This window comes from Aulonocara sp. 'chitande type north' Nkhata Bay, linkage group LG2, assembly GCF_057382095.1.
Source record: "Aulonocara sp. 'chitande type north' Nkhata Bay isolate Kocher_YH1m ecotype deep benthic linkage group LG2, A_spYH_male_GT1.1, whole genome shotgun sequence".
Classification (NCBI taxonomy): Eukaryota; Metazoa; Chordata; class Actinopteri; order Cichliformes; family Cichlidae; genus Aulonocara; species Aulonocara sp. 'chitande type north' Nkhata Bay.
Window position 1 is genome coordinate 3,983,213 of NC_141345.1, and position 16,579 is coordinate 3,999,791.

General features: G+C 39.5%; 1 protein-coding gene across 14 annotated transcripts in view; it reads left to right on the top strand.

The window, feature by feature from the left end:
- Positions 1-16,579, top strand: part of dlg3 (discs, large homolog 3 (Drosophila)) — an 80,475-nt gene that overhangs the window by 24,476 nt on the left and 39,420 nt on the right. The window lies entirely within an intron of this gene.

A 16,579-nucleotide genomic window follows, 5' to 3' on the forward strand; every position in this document is an offset into this window, starting at 1 on the left:
AATGGAGGCTGAAATTTCAGCAGCACAGTGGAGAAAGCTCCTCCTGAGCTGAGCCCTCGTATGAGCTGCAACCTGGTTGATATTAGCAGATTACTACATGGAGGAGAGGCTTTAGCTTTGAGGAGGCGAAAAAAAGAAAATGGACATTCTCTCTGTCTTGTGCATGATCCATTTAAATCTATTCCATTACAGCCACATCCAGATCAGTCATGCGTATTTCATGTTTCACACATTTGAAAGCTCAAAGCAGATGTGATTATGTAAGCATTTATTCCTTACATGGAGAATTTTACTCTCCGTCAGTGTTACCCCTTGGTTTTCCAGCGTATTTGTTCAATATTCAACTTACAACTGGAGCAAATTAGCATCTGCTTGATGAAAAATCTCTTTCGACTGCATCGTGATTCATGTAGTGATCTTATCCTGTTGAAACAGCACCATTAATGGATAAACCCCTCAGTCGAATCCTGGCTTGTGCTATCCTTTCGAAGGATCCCTGCTCTCTCGTTCTGTCGTGTGAATACATACCAGCATAAAAACTCTGCAAAAAAGCGTATCCAACCCGGCATTCATGGCTTGAATATACGAGTGTCTACATTTCTTACATTTCTTCACTGGAATAAAAATAGCGGAATTGCGGATAATGAGTCAGGGAATGGGGCATGCAGCGGGGGTTAGTGGGGTAAAAATGCAAAGGTTAAAAAAGAGAGAAATAAGCCAATAAATGCAGGCAGCAGCCCTGAAGAAGGGGGAGGGGATTATGTAAGAGGAGGCAGTTGGTGGTGCTGTCAGAGAGAGAAGCAGGAGAGGCACTGACACTGTGGACAAGCATCTGTCCCTCCATCTCCTAAAACAGGCATGTGAATGGCCTACATATATGCGCTTCCCATCCCATGAACGAGCTATAGCACAGCATGGGTAGAAATGCACACCCACCATAACCCCCGCCCTCCTGGCCCTCCTCACCGTTGCTCATCCTAGCTAGGGAAAAGTGAACGTTCCCCCTCCCCCACTACCTATAACACAGCCAGAGAGAGCAGGGCAGTAACACACACGCCCAACATCCTTGTAGCTTATAGCTTTCATAACAACTCATGTTTTGGGCATGCTAGCATGAAAAGTAATAACCTTGCACAGTCATTGAGAATTGTATGAGCTGGCTTTTTATAGCTGGATCATTGACATTTTTAAATGGCTCCTGTAGCCATGAACATTTCATGCATATGTGAGGAAATGATCAGGCAACCCCACCTCTGTCATCTATTTAGGGAATGATTGTGTTGCTTTTGTCATGAGCTTGCTAGTTTAATTATGGATGATTTCTGCTGGGATTATAAGAACATTCTTTAAAACAAGAGCTTTTGAATTTAAATCTGAGAAAAATAGAGACCTCAGTCTACTGGGAGCATCAGTCAGAAAGCTCCTTCTTCCCCCTGCGGGCTTCAATCTGTCTTTGTGTGTTCTCCAACTCCATGGCTATGATTAGCTTTAAATATTAATTGGATTTTACTTTATTTATTAGCATCAAGATTTAGTCCAGAACGCTTTGCCAGACCTGTTGTTTATAACATGTCTCTGTAGTGGTTGTGGCATTTTAAATGAATGCACAGACGTGGTGGGCGTTCCATGCCAAACACTCCCATAGGTGATTACGACTTGGGAGCTTTCAGGCCTCAATCTGAAATTTGTGCATGTGTGTGTTCGTGCGTCTTTTTACAGTCGCATTGATTTATCGGTATCATTGGTTTCTACATCTGTCTGATGAGATTTTGTTCAGTCTGATTTGATTTGCCATTATTGTGACAGCAACCCAGAGAGCATTAACGGATGGGATTTGCGTGTGCTCCACGTCCAGAGGTCTTGAGCTGGATCCTCTAACTGTGATCTCGAAAGGCTTAGTCTAAGGCTTGGAATTTTCCTCATCAGATCAAGGAGGGGTTTATCTATGAGCTTGTCTAGGAAAAAGAAAAGCAGTGTGTAATCTGGATGAAACAGCATTCACTATGTCCATGTGTTTCCTTAGAAATTTGGTGTGAATGTTAATGCATGATGGATGGCATTTTTCATCATTGCACCTGCAGGAGATGTTATCGTCTCCAGCCCAGTTTTATACAAAATTAACACACAGCTGTTCTTAAAAGTTGTGACGTTTTGCAATTATTTGCTTATAATTTCAACTATATATTTCATTAGAAGTTAGTACAAAGGTAACATGAATTTCAAACTGCAGCACTTTCTTTTGTCTGTTTTTATTTTAAATGCAAACTTATTTTCAGTATGATGCAAGAAGCAAATTTATAAAGGTTGAGGTTGAGACAACTCTAGAAGGTGAATAATAGCAGTCTACAGAGCCATGTTGCTCTAGCATGTGATAACAATGTCTGACATTGTCTTGGTAAAATAAGGATGGCTGGATGGCAGCATTAGATGCTCTAATGCTGGTATATATTGTTCTTCATTAAAGGTGCCTTAAAGGATATGGAAACTACTCCAGCTTTTAGCCCTAATGCCCCCCATTACCAGTACTGATTTTTGAAATGTTTACTGATCAAACGCATTCACTCTTTTCTCCATCATCCATCATTTACAAAACAAATTTCACATTTTAATTCAGCTTTTTTCTACTATTGGAAAAAGAATGCCATCCGTAAGAGAAAAAATTCTGGTACTTTTCTTAAAGTAATGGATTAATAACCTAAAATTTCAAGTTATTTTCTCAATTTCATATTATTATGTCTAATGCTTGAGTTATGTTGAGACCCCCAACTCAAAATTCTTATCTAATAACCTGAAATTTTAAGCAAATTTACATGTGAGTTTTGTCTTTTATTACCCATGATACAGCTGTTTATAAATATGTTGCTGGTATCAAATTCAAACCAAAGATATACATTTTTCAGAAAACAACAAAATTGATCATTTTTTATCTCTTATCATCTACTACTTTCAAATAAATATAGGGTTTAAATGTTTGAGAATCATTCTATTTTTATTTACACTTTACACAACGGCCCAAATCTTTTTGAAAAAGGTTTGCAGTAGAAGTAGTTTTGCATCTTTCTTGGTCTGATATCTGAGTCTGAAACACAGATTCCTAACCTAGTAAGAAAAAGTGCCATCATCAACTTTGGATGACTTCATTCAAGTCTGTATCTATTTTTTATTGTTTTCCAGGTTTTAACATTTGTGTTCTGTGTTTTATTCCAAGCTTTATTATGTTTTATAGTTTAAACCCTTATGAATCAGTATCATGTACCGATAAAACTATAAAAGCCCACTTATTTGCTTGTCTGCTGCCACCCTACAGTGTCAGTGCTTTTAGACATCGCTCTTTAGCGTCAGTGTTGAATTAACATTTCATCTGAAGACCTTTCGTTCCTAGCCTGTTCCTCCCTCTCTCCCACACTCACCCCAAGCAGCATTTTAAATTTAGTAGGAGGCAGAAACAGGCAGATATAGTGTACTGGTAATTACTCTCTGAAATCTTTCAATGTGTAGCTCAGGTCCTGTGTTCATTTTAACCTTGTGAAGCGTTTCGGAACCTGCTGTAAACAAGGGCTCAGTTTTGGTTGTTTTTTTTTTTTTTTTTTAATGCGTTTGCTTTTCATTGTAACGTCACACAATTGGAGTCACAGCTTGCATTTTTCAGGAAAAAGTTTAGAGTTATCAGGATGTATGTGATCTGATCTTTTTGTAAGTCTTAACTATGGACTAACGCGCTAAATGAAGAACGCTTACACAGTTTCTGTCTCGACTGTATCGAGTAATTACTTAAAGTCCAAGCTGGAAAAGTAAGTGAACCCAAAAGCTCAGCTGTTGAATGAGATGAGATTGGCGGTGTGGCTTAAAAGAATTGGGTTTTGGCTTAGCCACAACCTAAATTAGACAAATATTCACAGCCTAGAACATTTCTCATACGTTTTGGCACTACAGTTTTTTCTGATTTAAAAAAAAAACAAAAAACGAGTAGATGTCAACCAGAACCTAACCTAAACCCTGAGACTATTTGTTGCTATCAGTGTGGTAGTCATTAAGATTCAGGCAGCTGCAACAGCTACACAAGTGTTTCTATAACTCAGTGTTCATCATAAATCTACATGCCTACAAATGGAGCAAATTCAGAGCTCTTGCTACTCTCCCTAGTGTGGGCGTCCTGCAAAGATCACACCAAGAGCACAACATGCAAGCATGAAAGCGGTGAAAAAAAACCCGAGAGTAACGTTAAAACACCTGCAGAAATGCCTACAACTTTATATTTGTTTATGTGTCCACTACAAGAAAAAAACACCTGGACTTACAGGAGAGGGGGCACCATGGTTTGGGGCTGTTTTGCTAACTCAGAGACTCAGAGACAACGACCAACACAAGGAAACACACAAAGAAGAAAATTCATGTTTTAAAATAACAAAAATCGGTTATTTTAACCTAATGGAGACTGGCATGACCTGAGCAAGGCTGTTCAATCAGGCATCCCTGAAATACAGATGAGCAGAAAAATGTTTGTAGGAAGGAGATTCTCACTCACTCATGAGTTAAGTGAAAATTAAATCACATATTTGGAGTAATCAATGTAGAAGGTTTCAAAACCTTTTTCCTCAAACTGATTTGCCTGCTTTAACCATGCAGGAGGTGAAATGTTTTACATTTTCCTACCCAAATTACTGCATTACAGCGATCAGTTCAGTGCAAGTGAATGCGTATATTAAACCATCTAGCCAAACCGCAAAATATGAAATCAACATGAGATATGAAAGATTTAGTGCTTCCTATTGGCTGAGTTTATTTTCCAATAAGATCACATTTAAAATGTGGTACTCGCCAATCTGTATCTGTTGTTTGACATCATTGCTATGCTTCATATATTTTTATAGTTTTCTAGGGAGCTAAATGAAGAATTCTGTGCTTCCGCAGACCAAAAGGTAGATTAACTACAGCAAAAACAATGCAAACAAAAAGCGCCAGCATTGGCAGATAGCTAAATTGTTAATTTAACTATTAGTATTGACTGATTTTTCTCAACTGTATTTTTTTATATTTCTATTTGTTTTGCAATCAATAAAAAAAACCACTAGAATTTCCTACAAAGTAAAAACTCAAGAAGTAGAACAAAGAAATTGCTTCTTCATAATCTCGGAACTGCTACGATGTTCCAACATGTTAAGGCACTGCGTGACATTGCTCAAGGATGTTATTGTGTGTTATCATCCAGTATATTGAAAACTGCGATACAAACGTGCAAATTCAGCATTCCAGGTCCACGATTTGTTGCACCAAGCTTTTCACTTTGTTGCACATTTCAAGGAGCAGCAGCTGCTGCCTCTTAGCGGTGTTTTAGTGTCTTAATATTTCACCCTGGCATGCTCACTTGGCAGCATGACAACATAGGATAGGAGAAAAAAATGTCGATGAACATGTTTCTGCTACTGAAATGGTGCATAGATGTTTGGTTACTATTCTTTTGTACTTGCAGCTGTGGTATTTGACAGTTTACACTGATCTTTCCACTGGATTGAAAACAATGGATTAAAAACGCTGCTACAGGCTGTAACAGACAGACTGTTTCATATAACTATATACACATAGACTATAAGCACACACCCCCAACCTTTTCCCAAAAACACAGTGTTCTGTACCCATGCGGTGTGAGGGTAAAGAGAGAACAGTGAACCATGGGAAATGCACTACATTACAAGGGAAACAAGGCGTACTGCAATATTTATGTGCACTTTGACAAAAGTTAGCTTTTTTTTTATGCTGTTAAAGAGGGTAAGCACAGAGCGTCGGAGAAATGGCTAGTCAGACATTGACGTCAGCAAATTGTGGAGACTTTGACAAGCCAGCCACCATTATAGGAGCTGAAGACCTGTGATATAGCGCGGCTATACCTGTGACCCAAAAGCTGAACTGTGTTTAATCCCACCTCCTACACCTCTCTTAAAAGCCTCTACTCGGTTGTTGTTGTTTTTTCTTTTTTCCCCCGTTTGCTGCGTTACCAAGCTGAATCAGCTCGTACTCTTTCATAATGGAGGTTCAGTGTGAAACGCTGGAATCAGAGAAATTTCTTGTGTCTTCTGCCAACACAGATTTAAGCTCATCAAGTGGTTTACTCATTAGCGCAACCCCTCTACAGCTATGTGATGTATGTAGAGGCTTTAGTGTAGCGTTACAGGTGCAGTAGCCCGAAGCGGCAGATCCTGTGTGTGGAGGTGTGTGTCCTGCTGGAAGCCGAGGCTGTCGTGCCCCTGTGATCCATATGGTCATTGTCAGAGGCCCTGCCAGGGCTCAGCCCCGTATCAGCTCGCCCATTCCCCTCTCTGGCACTCGCTGCCAGCTGGGGAGGAGAGCAGAAGAGAAAAGAGAAGGGAGGGGAGTGCTATTTGTTTGTTTGCTTGCCTGTTTTGTTTTATTTAAGGGGTTTTTGCTGATCACAGTAGAGACTGGCCTAGAAATGCGACTGTGCTGTGCTGTGCAGGGCAGACTGGACGTCTGAATCAGCGATGGAGCGAGGGATGCGGGCCTTTTGATGGAATGAGATTTTGGTGATCCTGTACCCCTGTAGTTGTTTATTAAAAGAATCAAACGTTGTGATAGATCGTATGTACAGATATAAAAGCCTTTTTCCTCCCCGTGATGCTAGACTCCTTTTAGTAAGAATGTGCTAACATCCTAAGCAAAGTACACCAGTTCCATCACCCACATGCTGCAATACATGAAATACGTGTATATCCAATCAATATCAGTGAAGAGCTAGTCCCTAAGCCTTCTGACTCCTCTTCATTTTTGTGGGGGTGTGTGGGTGCTTTCAACAACGCTTGTGCTTTTATTGCTTTTATTCAACCGCCATATCGGCTGTTATTTTGGTAACACTTTACAATAAGGTACACAAAATCCTGAGTTGTCCAACCAATGAAACAGGATGTAACTACTGAATAGTTATAAAAGAATACTTTAAAATAAGTGCTAGTATAATCAGGATTAGCATTTTCTGTGAAAAAATAAATAAATGTGTACCTACAGCAGCTTAGTCATGCCAAACCTAAGGTTCTTTTGCAGAAGGAACTTTGTTTCAGTCTCCTAATTATTTTCCTACACTTCTGTTTTGCAGTTTTTGAGACGCTCCTAATGATACCCATACTTCCTGCTCAAGCCTTTTAAATTAAAAGCCCTCTTGTGGCTCCAAGGGCTTAATCACTACCTGTCTAAATAAGCTTTTACTTGCATATATCTTCAAGTCATGTTTAGTTTAGTACTCAGCATTTTCACACGATACATTATGACAGAAGGGAAAGACTTGGCATTACTAACTGGAGAGAGTATTTCTGATATACAAGAAAACATAGTTGTAAATATGACTCTACATTGCACGATGGAGCACAAAGGAAACGGAAGGAAATCTAATGCCATCTGTTTAAAAGAGCAACTTTTTCCTGTTGCGAAATAAGCTGAGAAATGAAGTGTTGCCTAAATGGAAAGCTTTAACTAAATAATGAAGATAAAGTAAATGGGCAGATGTATATGAATCAGCTTTAGTGCTCATATTTCAGATTTGTACGTGTCTGCTTGTCGCAAAGGAGCAACTGAGTTGCAATTCTTGGCTTGGCTCAAAATTTAAAATTCATCTAATTCAGCATGAATTCCTTCAATGGGCACTTCCTAAAAGGTTCTTTAACCAGTTAAGTAGGTTGTCTAGTATTTGCTAGAGTTTTCAGGAAGGATATAATAGCAGTAGGGTTACTTTCACTGATTTGGTTCTCACTCATTCATAGTAATCTACAAAGGGATATTTTTGCTTTCATTCCACGTTTTAGTGTTCGCCTTGCCTTTATGTATGCATGGTATATATGGATCTCCGATGGTATAACTAATTATAATACTAAGAGCTGATGACCAAGTAGTTAAAATTCTGTTCTACAGGAAATTCTCTGAGCTTTACTTAGTGATGAGAATTCATGATTTCATCATACAGAATAATGAAGACTTTTTTGCGTCTGTGTTCCATTTTCTAGTTACACCGACGTGCACGCACGCGCGTGTGTTTGTGCGTGTGTGTGTGTGTGTGTGTGTGTGTGTGTGTGGAGGACATTTGGCAAAGCAGTGCATTTCTTACCATGTGTAGCTGCTCTGAGTGCCATCTCTGTCTAATGCATTATCCAAGCAGCCCTTCAGCCATTTGGTCTGGCCTCTCATTTGTGTGTGTGTGTGTGTGTGCGTGTGTGTGTGTGCTGTGTTGTTGTTCAGTGTTCTTCATTTCTATCATCCCCCTCCTGTCTCCCACTGCCCTTCGCCTCCTCCGCTTTTTCTTTTTTCATACATCACATGAATCAAAGGTTTCATCTTGGGGTGACGAGCAGTGTTCGGAGAAGATGCAGCAGCATCTCCAGACCTGTGCAGCAGCATGATTAGGCCGGTGATATTTGTATGCATTGCTGCACGGGGTACGACCTTAAATTTAGCCATTTATTGATTAAATTTGGATGACTTTGCAGTACAAAAGTAATAACAAGATCTTTGTTAAGTAGCAAATGCCATGTTTTTGATACCATTTTCTGATGAGAAGAGAAGACAAGCCTGAGCAATCCCAAACGCATTTATCTAAAGTGATATAATTTCAATATTAAGTGAAAACAAAAACAAAAGCTATATATTTTAACCCATATCTTACAAATTAATGTAAGCTAATGTAAACAATGGCCTAAAATAAGAAACAAGTTGTAGAAAATCCTTTAATAAACCTTTTAATGGCTTAATTTTTTTTTCTTTCAGGTCTCGTTGCCCTCAAAGGCAGCTAATTCTCAGCCTCCTTATTCCACATGAATCATTTAATAACCCTGATAAATGTGTCCAGGCTTTTTATATGTTTTATAAAAGAAACCCCACAATATAGCAGTTTTAAAGCTATATTAATAAACTATTTTAGAGCTTTTTAAGGAAAATTTTTGTTAGACACTCAGACTATGAATAGATGGCTCATATGTGATTCTTTGCATTGTTTACTGATTTGCATATAAGAATATACAGAAGGTTGACAAATAAAGGTGGAATTAGAAACCTTGACCCAGTGAGGCAGTCCAGTGGCTTAGTTTTGCTGCCAAAATTACATTTATGCTCCCTGCATTGGTCCCTTGCCTTGTCGATGTGACATCATCACACAGCCACATGCATTTATACTCACCATTATGGCGCTTTTATCCATTTGCAGTCTTCTGCAGCAGTGTTGCAGAAATCTCCCTACATGAGTTCTGTGCCATCTGGGAATCCCTGTGCTCCTGCACACGTGTGTCATATAAATGCCCATACGGGCGGTGTGGTCTTGCCTCAGGCTCGTCCATTTTGCGCCAGTGGATGTGATGCCACTTTTGCCATCCATGCGATGTATTCCCACAGTGGCAAACATAAACCGGTGCTTAGACGAAGTGGTCACTGCAGTTTTATACAAAGTTATTCAGAGTAGTCATCCTTATCCTACAGTAAAAAATGTCTCTCCTGATGTGAGTGGTCTAGTCCGAGATGAAAATGGCCCATGTGTCATAGCCTTTGCCAAAGCTTTGGACACCTGTGGCAGAAGATGTAAATGAAAACATGATGTTCAATGCCAAGAAGCACTGAGGCTGCTCTGGTGTTGGCCGCCGACATGTTACAAGAACCATGTATATTCTTCTCCTATTTAATATGTCTGTATGTTGAAGGAACATGCGGAGCAGAAGGTTCTCTCCAAGCCCCAGAACCTGCATGGGGCATCTGCAGCTTCCTGTTACATGAACATACAGCATATTTTTATATCACATGGGCTTCCTGTTTCCACCCACCAAGCTGACAGCCAGCATTATCCAGGCCTCTGTCTGTTGTATATACAAATTATTATATTATATAATAATATTATTTTCATAAGGGAAAATCATTTCTATCTACATCAATTTTGGAAAAACAGACAGACACATCTAAATCACAGAGACGGGAAAAAATGAGTCACTTGTTATTATACTGCCGTTAGAAGATTTAGAGTTTATTTTTTGTTTGTCCCGTGACACTTATCATATCTGCCGTGCTCTTCTAGTACATACCAAATTACATACCAAATACAAACTCTACCACATATCATTGTCTTTACTTGCCCAGATTAAAGCGATTTAGGTAGGTACCTGTACCTATTAGTCAAACAGATGCACAGTAGCTTAATGAAACATTGATTCTCACCATTGGAACACATGCTAATCCTGTTGGGGGAATCAACCCGTATAAATGTTTAGGTTTCTTGTTTTCCTGGAGGAGCTAGCCATCCACATTTTCTCATTTTAGTATTAGCAGCAAAAATACTCTCATGTCAGTCTGATCACATAGATCTGGGTGATTTTTATCAGTGAAAAGTGCTATATAAATACATTTTACTTACTTATGTCCTTATCAGTTAGACTCAAGATTCTCAATTAAAGGGACAATGATCACATGGTGTATCAGAGTTCTCAAAGGAAATCTTTAAGTTGCAGAAAAGGTGTTCCTAGACCACGAGATAAGTAGAGCAAAACGCCGAGTGGATTTTCCAAAATAATTCAGCTTTCTTTCTTCTCTAAAAAACTGACTTGTTACACGAGTCGCAGCCAGTAGCATAGCATGGCAGCTTAATGCTTACAACAATTATTTGATAGTAAAGTTAAGTATCTGCTGCATTCATTTTAAACTTGAACCTGAAATCACTCGCCCAGGTGAGGCGTTCGATAAAACTTCCCACTACTACTCTCCCAGCTCCCAGCTTTTTCTGAATTCCCCAAATGCTCTTAAAAAAACGAAAACCTTGAAACAGATGCTTCACTCTACCAAAACTCTGTAAACATTATATAGAAATGATCATAAGCAGCCGCTTAAAAGATCTGCCTCCGACATTTTTGTTGACTTTAAGCTGAAGCAACACGAGCTGAGGCATGCAAGGAGAGAACAAAGGAAACATTTATGTTTAATGTTTAAGCATAGCAGCTAGAAATCATTCAGATCTCTTTATTACCAGTGTGGAAGGTGTCTTATCAACACTTTCAAAGGTGCAAACTGCCTTTTTTCACAAAACTGTGCTTTTCCAGGTGTAACAGGGTCAGATGGGCAAAACTTGACTGGATGACTTTTCTTTGTAGTCTTTAACTGCAGGGTTGTGTGCACAGAGCATAACACTTTGACACTTTATAAATCTTGATTTGCCTTTGTATGCAAGATGCTAATCATAGATGCTACAGCCACAGCCTCGGTGGCTACTGCTCAGTGACTGAAAAGTCTTCCTATCCTAGATAGACCAAGAAACATTTCAGTGTTGAATAAATCATGCTTATAAAATAGTTCCAAAATGAAAGTCGAACCATGTTTGAGGCACATCTTAAACATCACCTGGGCGACGTTTGATTTTCTAGTAAGATAAGTCTGTGTCTCTATGTTTGCTTTACTGATTAGAATAAAGGTAGATGAACAATTTTCTTTTTCTGGAAAGTTTCTGGATTAAAAATGATGAGGAGAACGACCACATCTGAGCAGTGACACAAATTTGCAACCACACACGTTTAAAATTCATTCTGGTGAACTAATTGGCAATAACCAGATCTATATTATTTATCTGATCAGTTTTTAAGAGACGGTTCTCTACAGTTCAGCCTTTCTCATTGTACGGTGATCAGTTTTGACTGGGGAGATGACGTCAGGGTTTCAACCATGTTCAGACTCTTAAAATGATCATAACATTAAAAATGGACTTGCATCTGTTTTACTTAGTAAAACATGAAAGTAAGAACTGAGCCCAGAAACTCATCAGGAAAGTGTTTAGTCCCGCTGTAACAGTCTCTGTGGTGTGAACGCTAAGTTTAGGGCTTCGGTCAGCACTGGCAAAAGTAACAAACTTTCACTGCATGTACTGCCTATTTAAACCAATGAAGTTTGTATACTTGCTATCTGATTTGATAACATTTATGACAAAGCCACCAAACAAGAGAAACTATAAGTCAAAGCCTACTGTACGCCATTTCAGTGTGAAACTGTAACCAGAAGCTGAAGTCTATCCCACCCTTGGTTTATTTTAGCATAAAAATAGACACAGGAAGGAACAGCTGGTATAGAGGTTACAGCTGTGCCTATAGGTACTGTTAATTACCACATATACACATTTTAAATCTAGCATTTAGCCTAAATCTACTCAATTGTATATTAACAACAATTCTTATTTTTTTCAGCAGTTTGTTCAGCATGAACATTTTGCATTCGATCAGCTGACAGAAATGTTGTTGTTAAATATGTTTAAAATGCACACTGTGTGTAATCCAGCATAGATGAACATGGAATTTAGCAGGAAGACATGATACTGATTGCCATATGTCAGAAAAATTCACCACCCCGCATTCAGAATGTCGAGGAAAGCAGCAGCGCCGAGCCCTCCCTGTACGTGAACCACCGAGTGTCTTTTATGTTGTGTGATGATGCAACAGGGGACGGTAGGCAGGGGGAGGGTGATTAGGAATAGAGATGGGCAGAGAGGAAAGGATGGGAAGCAGGAAGAAAGAGATGAAGAAATGAGAGTTTTTGGCGTAAAAGAAAGGGATGAGCTAGTAAAATATAAATAAATAAACAAGAAGAGGAAAGAAGGGGGAGGAGAGGAAAGCAGAGAGGAGCCTGTGCTCAGACACAGCCCTGTGTGTTGCCATGGTGCAGGCTCAGTCAGAGCTGCACAGCAGCTTTGCTGCTCAGCTAGCTAATTACCACAGGCTGCAATGTTGATACGCAGGCGACCAAAGCCTGCTTGTTTTCCAAGACAATTTTTCCCTCAACCACACGGCTGTAGCAGTCAGGATGCAAATCGTTTCTTTATATGCAGAAAAATATGTCTCTGATGCTGATGATGCTGTGACTAAAATGCAGTATAAAAATGTGCAGTTGCTATGTGGTGAATAGCATTATGGAACACAGTAGTGGTCCTCAGCTCTACTGTAAAGCGCTCTTCCAGCCCAGAGCTTCATTGTCCGACTGCCCCTGCTTTCTGAGAGCCAGCGGGTCCCAATCTGCCTGCTTATAAAACCCAATATGGGCCACTGTGGATTAATACTCACCATTAAAATGTGCAATTATGTAATCAGCCAAATCCAAGCCCTGCATATGTTCTCTAGAATATCTCAGCAGGTGGGAATGTGGGAGGGGAGGGGAGGGACAGTGTGATTGACAGGAATGACGCAACATCAGTACATTCTGCCAGAATTTGGGATTTTCAAGAAATTCAGCCCGTCATTCACACCGCATTAACATTTAGTGTCAAACTAGTCGTTCTTTTAGCCTTTCAAAATGAGAAATGAGCTGTGCCTTTCTATGATGATGCAAATGATTTGACCAGCAGTCCAAAGCTCACAGATTTACTGTGCTTACATTTAAGAAGCTGGAGCCAAGAGTTTTTGGGTTAGGTGGACTCATACAAAGCCATCTTGAAAACACCTCCAGGTATTAAGTTTAGGCTAGCAAGAGAAATCTATCTAAATGGATGGTCAGTGTAGAGTGTAGAGTTACCAGTCAAATGTGATTACAAACAATTTGCCCAAAAATAAGGGTTATTTTTTTTTCCACCTGAGCCAACACAGTCAGCTTCTTTACCTAAACCCACCAGAAGCCCTAAGCAACTGTTATGCTAATTCATATTACACATATACCTAGATTTACAAAACAACTTTAAGTTTTCATTCAGTATAACCCAAAATGAATGAATGAGTGAGTCATCAGGAAAGTGGTTACAGAGGTCAAGTTAGAAAGACTTCTATAGAACCCGAAACCTTTTTGCAGCCACAGCTATCGCCATCTGGTGGCCTTCGAATAGAATGCTGGTTTAAAGCTGGCTTCATCTTACGACCCGAAAGCTACAGCTCCTGTTTATGCAAAGAAACCGAGCACATGCATCAGTGCTACATGGTGATTGGCTTTTTGAGGGGAAGGGAGGGACCATCAACATCTCTGGCATTCCCAAAAGTCTTGTGTGCATTTCTACTCGGAATTCTTTGACCTCATAATATCTCTGATGCATCTGCACTGGCTTGTCCTAGAGGTAAAAATAAAATTAATATATTAAATCTTGCTTGCGTCGTCTGCATTAAAACTGAAGTCGCAAATCAGTGAGTTGTGGTTTCACAGGGGGATTTTCTCAGCAGGGTGTGGTGACATCTTGGGAGGTAGTTTACTCTCATACCTTTATTTGTAAAGAGTCCAACGGGCTTATTCTCTCTATTTATAGTCTTGAAGCTAAGCATGCATCTTCACGTTTGACAGAAAACATGATAAAGATATTTTAATCAATTCCTTTTATTTATTTAATGTCTGCAGCCCATATATTTTGCTATCATATTCCATCTATTAAATCAGTTGTTGTGTTTCAGCAGCCAGCTGGTATACAGTGGGGGTTTTTGTGTCAGAGAAATAAAAGGTTTGCATGTTTTCAGATCAGTGTGTCATCTCTCCAGTCCAGTAATATGGCTGCTCTGCTCTTGGCTGAAACCCATTCTTTAGGGGACAGTGTGTATTGCCTGAACGCAGCCCAAGGTGGGCAGTGAAAAATAGGCAATCTGGACCCTCGACAGGAGGCAGATTGATTTGGCAATCACCAAAGTGCTACAAACGTTTAAAACAATGCCCTGCTTTTATTCCCCTCTGCTGTTTGGCGCTAAATACATCAGCATATGGATAAATGTGCTCATGTATTCATAACTATCAGAGGGAAACTAGAGGCGCAGCTCTTGTATTTGTTGCCTCGCTTGTGTCCTACTTACTGTAATTCTTCATCACTTTCAACACCTACACTTATTGTGAGCCAAAACTCAGGCACGGGTAGTGAATGGAGATTTGTGTGCATGTGGGCGTTCCCAAGTGGAGCTTATAGAAAATCATGAAACCTCAACCATGACAGGAGGATCTCTGCCGCTGTGTTGAGACAGGCCTCGGCTCCTGAGAGATGGGGACGAATGGTTTTTATTGGCCTTTAGGCCAAAGTTAGGCTTGTTATTTTCACTATATTATTTTACAGTAGATCGCTAAGGACTCTGTATTTGCTCTCTATAGTTTTATCACTGTATCATGATTTTGATTTGTGAACGAGCGCTGCCTGAACAGCTGCAGCGGCCATTTGGTCCAAAATATTCTAGCAGATTTGATGAAAGGTAGGACTGCGTGAGCAAAATCGTGTGTAGTCAAAAGCAGGTAAAGGAAATTAAAGAAAGCTAATCTCTTTTCTTGCAATAACATGCACTTAAGGGGTTTAAGGATCGTGTTTGCAATACTGTTAGGACCATGAAGCAGAATCACAGTTGCAATGTTCCCATTTAAAGGAAAAAAAGTCTAAAATTGGATTGGTTTAAATGCAGCTCAGAAGATTGTGGTCTGGGGTTCACTGGAAAGAAGTAAGGAAAGGTGACAAAAGTGAAAACAGAGCATTAAAAAACAGTGTTGTTTGCTACTCGTAGTGTTTATTTATTTTGATGAGGATCGCTTTGATTTTCAGTATGATACTTCTGTGAGATTTCATGTCTTTAGTACATTTGAGATGTCAGGATAGACTTAAGACTGATGAAAATCTTAGTTTCTTAGTATATAAACAGCTGTGTTTTTGGTAAATTTGAAGCTACAACTAGAAACAGCTAATGCAGCTCTATCCATGACTAAAAATCCATCTGCTAACACACTTGAAACTCACAGTTAAAATCATTTTATTGCCACATTAGTTCATACAAAAACCTTCATGTAAAACTATTGCATGTTCACCTGCTGGAGGCTGGTAACTGCTCATCCACCTTCTCTGCCCATCGTCCCATCTCTCTGTTACTGTTACATTTGCTGCCTGATAAAGGCATAACAGACTAAAAATAAATCTTTAAGTAAAACAACTGACCTAAATATTCATATGATATTAGACTTATAAGATCTTATTTAGCTAATTTATTTAGAGCTCATTTCTGGATATTTTCTTAAGTGTTTGCACTCGCATTGTGAAATATCTCACCTCATCCTGCCTGGGTGTTTCCTCCATGGAAGCTTGTTTCCTCCACTGAAAAAAAAAAGTCCACATTTTTAGTTATTTGCTAAAGATGTATCTTAGTAACTTGGCACATGCAAAGTAAACCAAAAATGAAAACTAAGAATATTTCACATCAGAGCAGCTGAGTAGTAAACCCATAAAAGCTTGAAAATGGCAGCACTCAGTTGGTTGTAGCTGTGCGCTGTAGCTAGTCCTGAGCTACAAATCCAAACCATCGGAGGGAAATAAATTCAGAGGCTTTTTCAGGATAACCAGTCAAAAGCAGAGCGCTAACATGCTACAGTGACCTGCGCAGGCAGGATTATGCTGATGACTATTAGACTCCTGTCACTGTGAAGCCTCACCACAGCACATGTGGTAGTTTCCATTGGAGCTGTTTTTCTGTGACATTGACTCGGTGGTGCTGGTTGTGAGACCAGTGACTAATTTGAATTAGCAGTTTAGTAATTTTCCCAGTACATGTATCTGCTAAAAAATCTGTGATGATTATTGTTTCTAAGTTTTTCATTACCCATCTTTAGCACAGCGGTTGGCTGTTTCCAAGAGCACCTG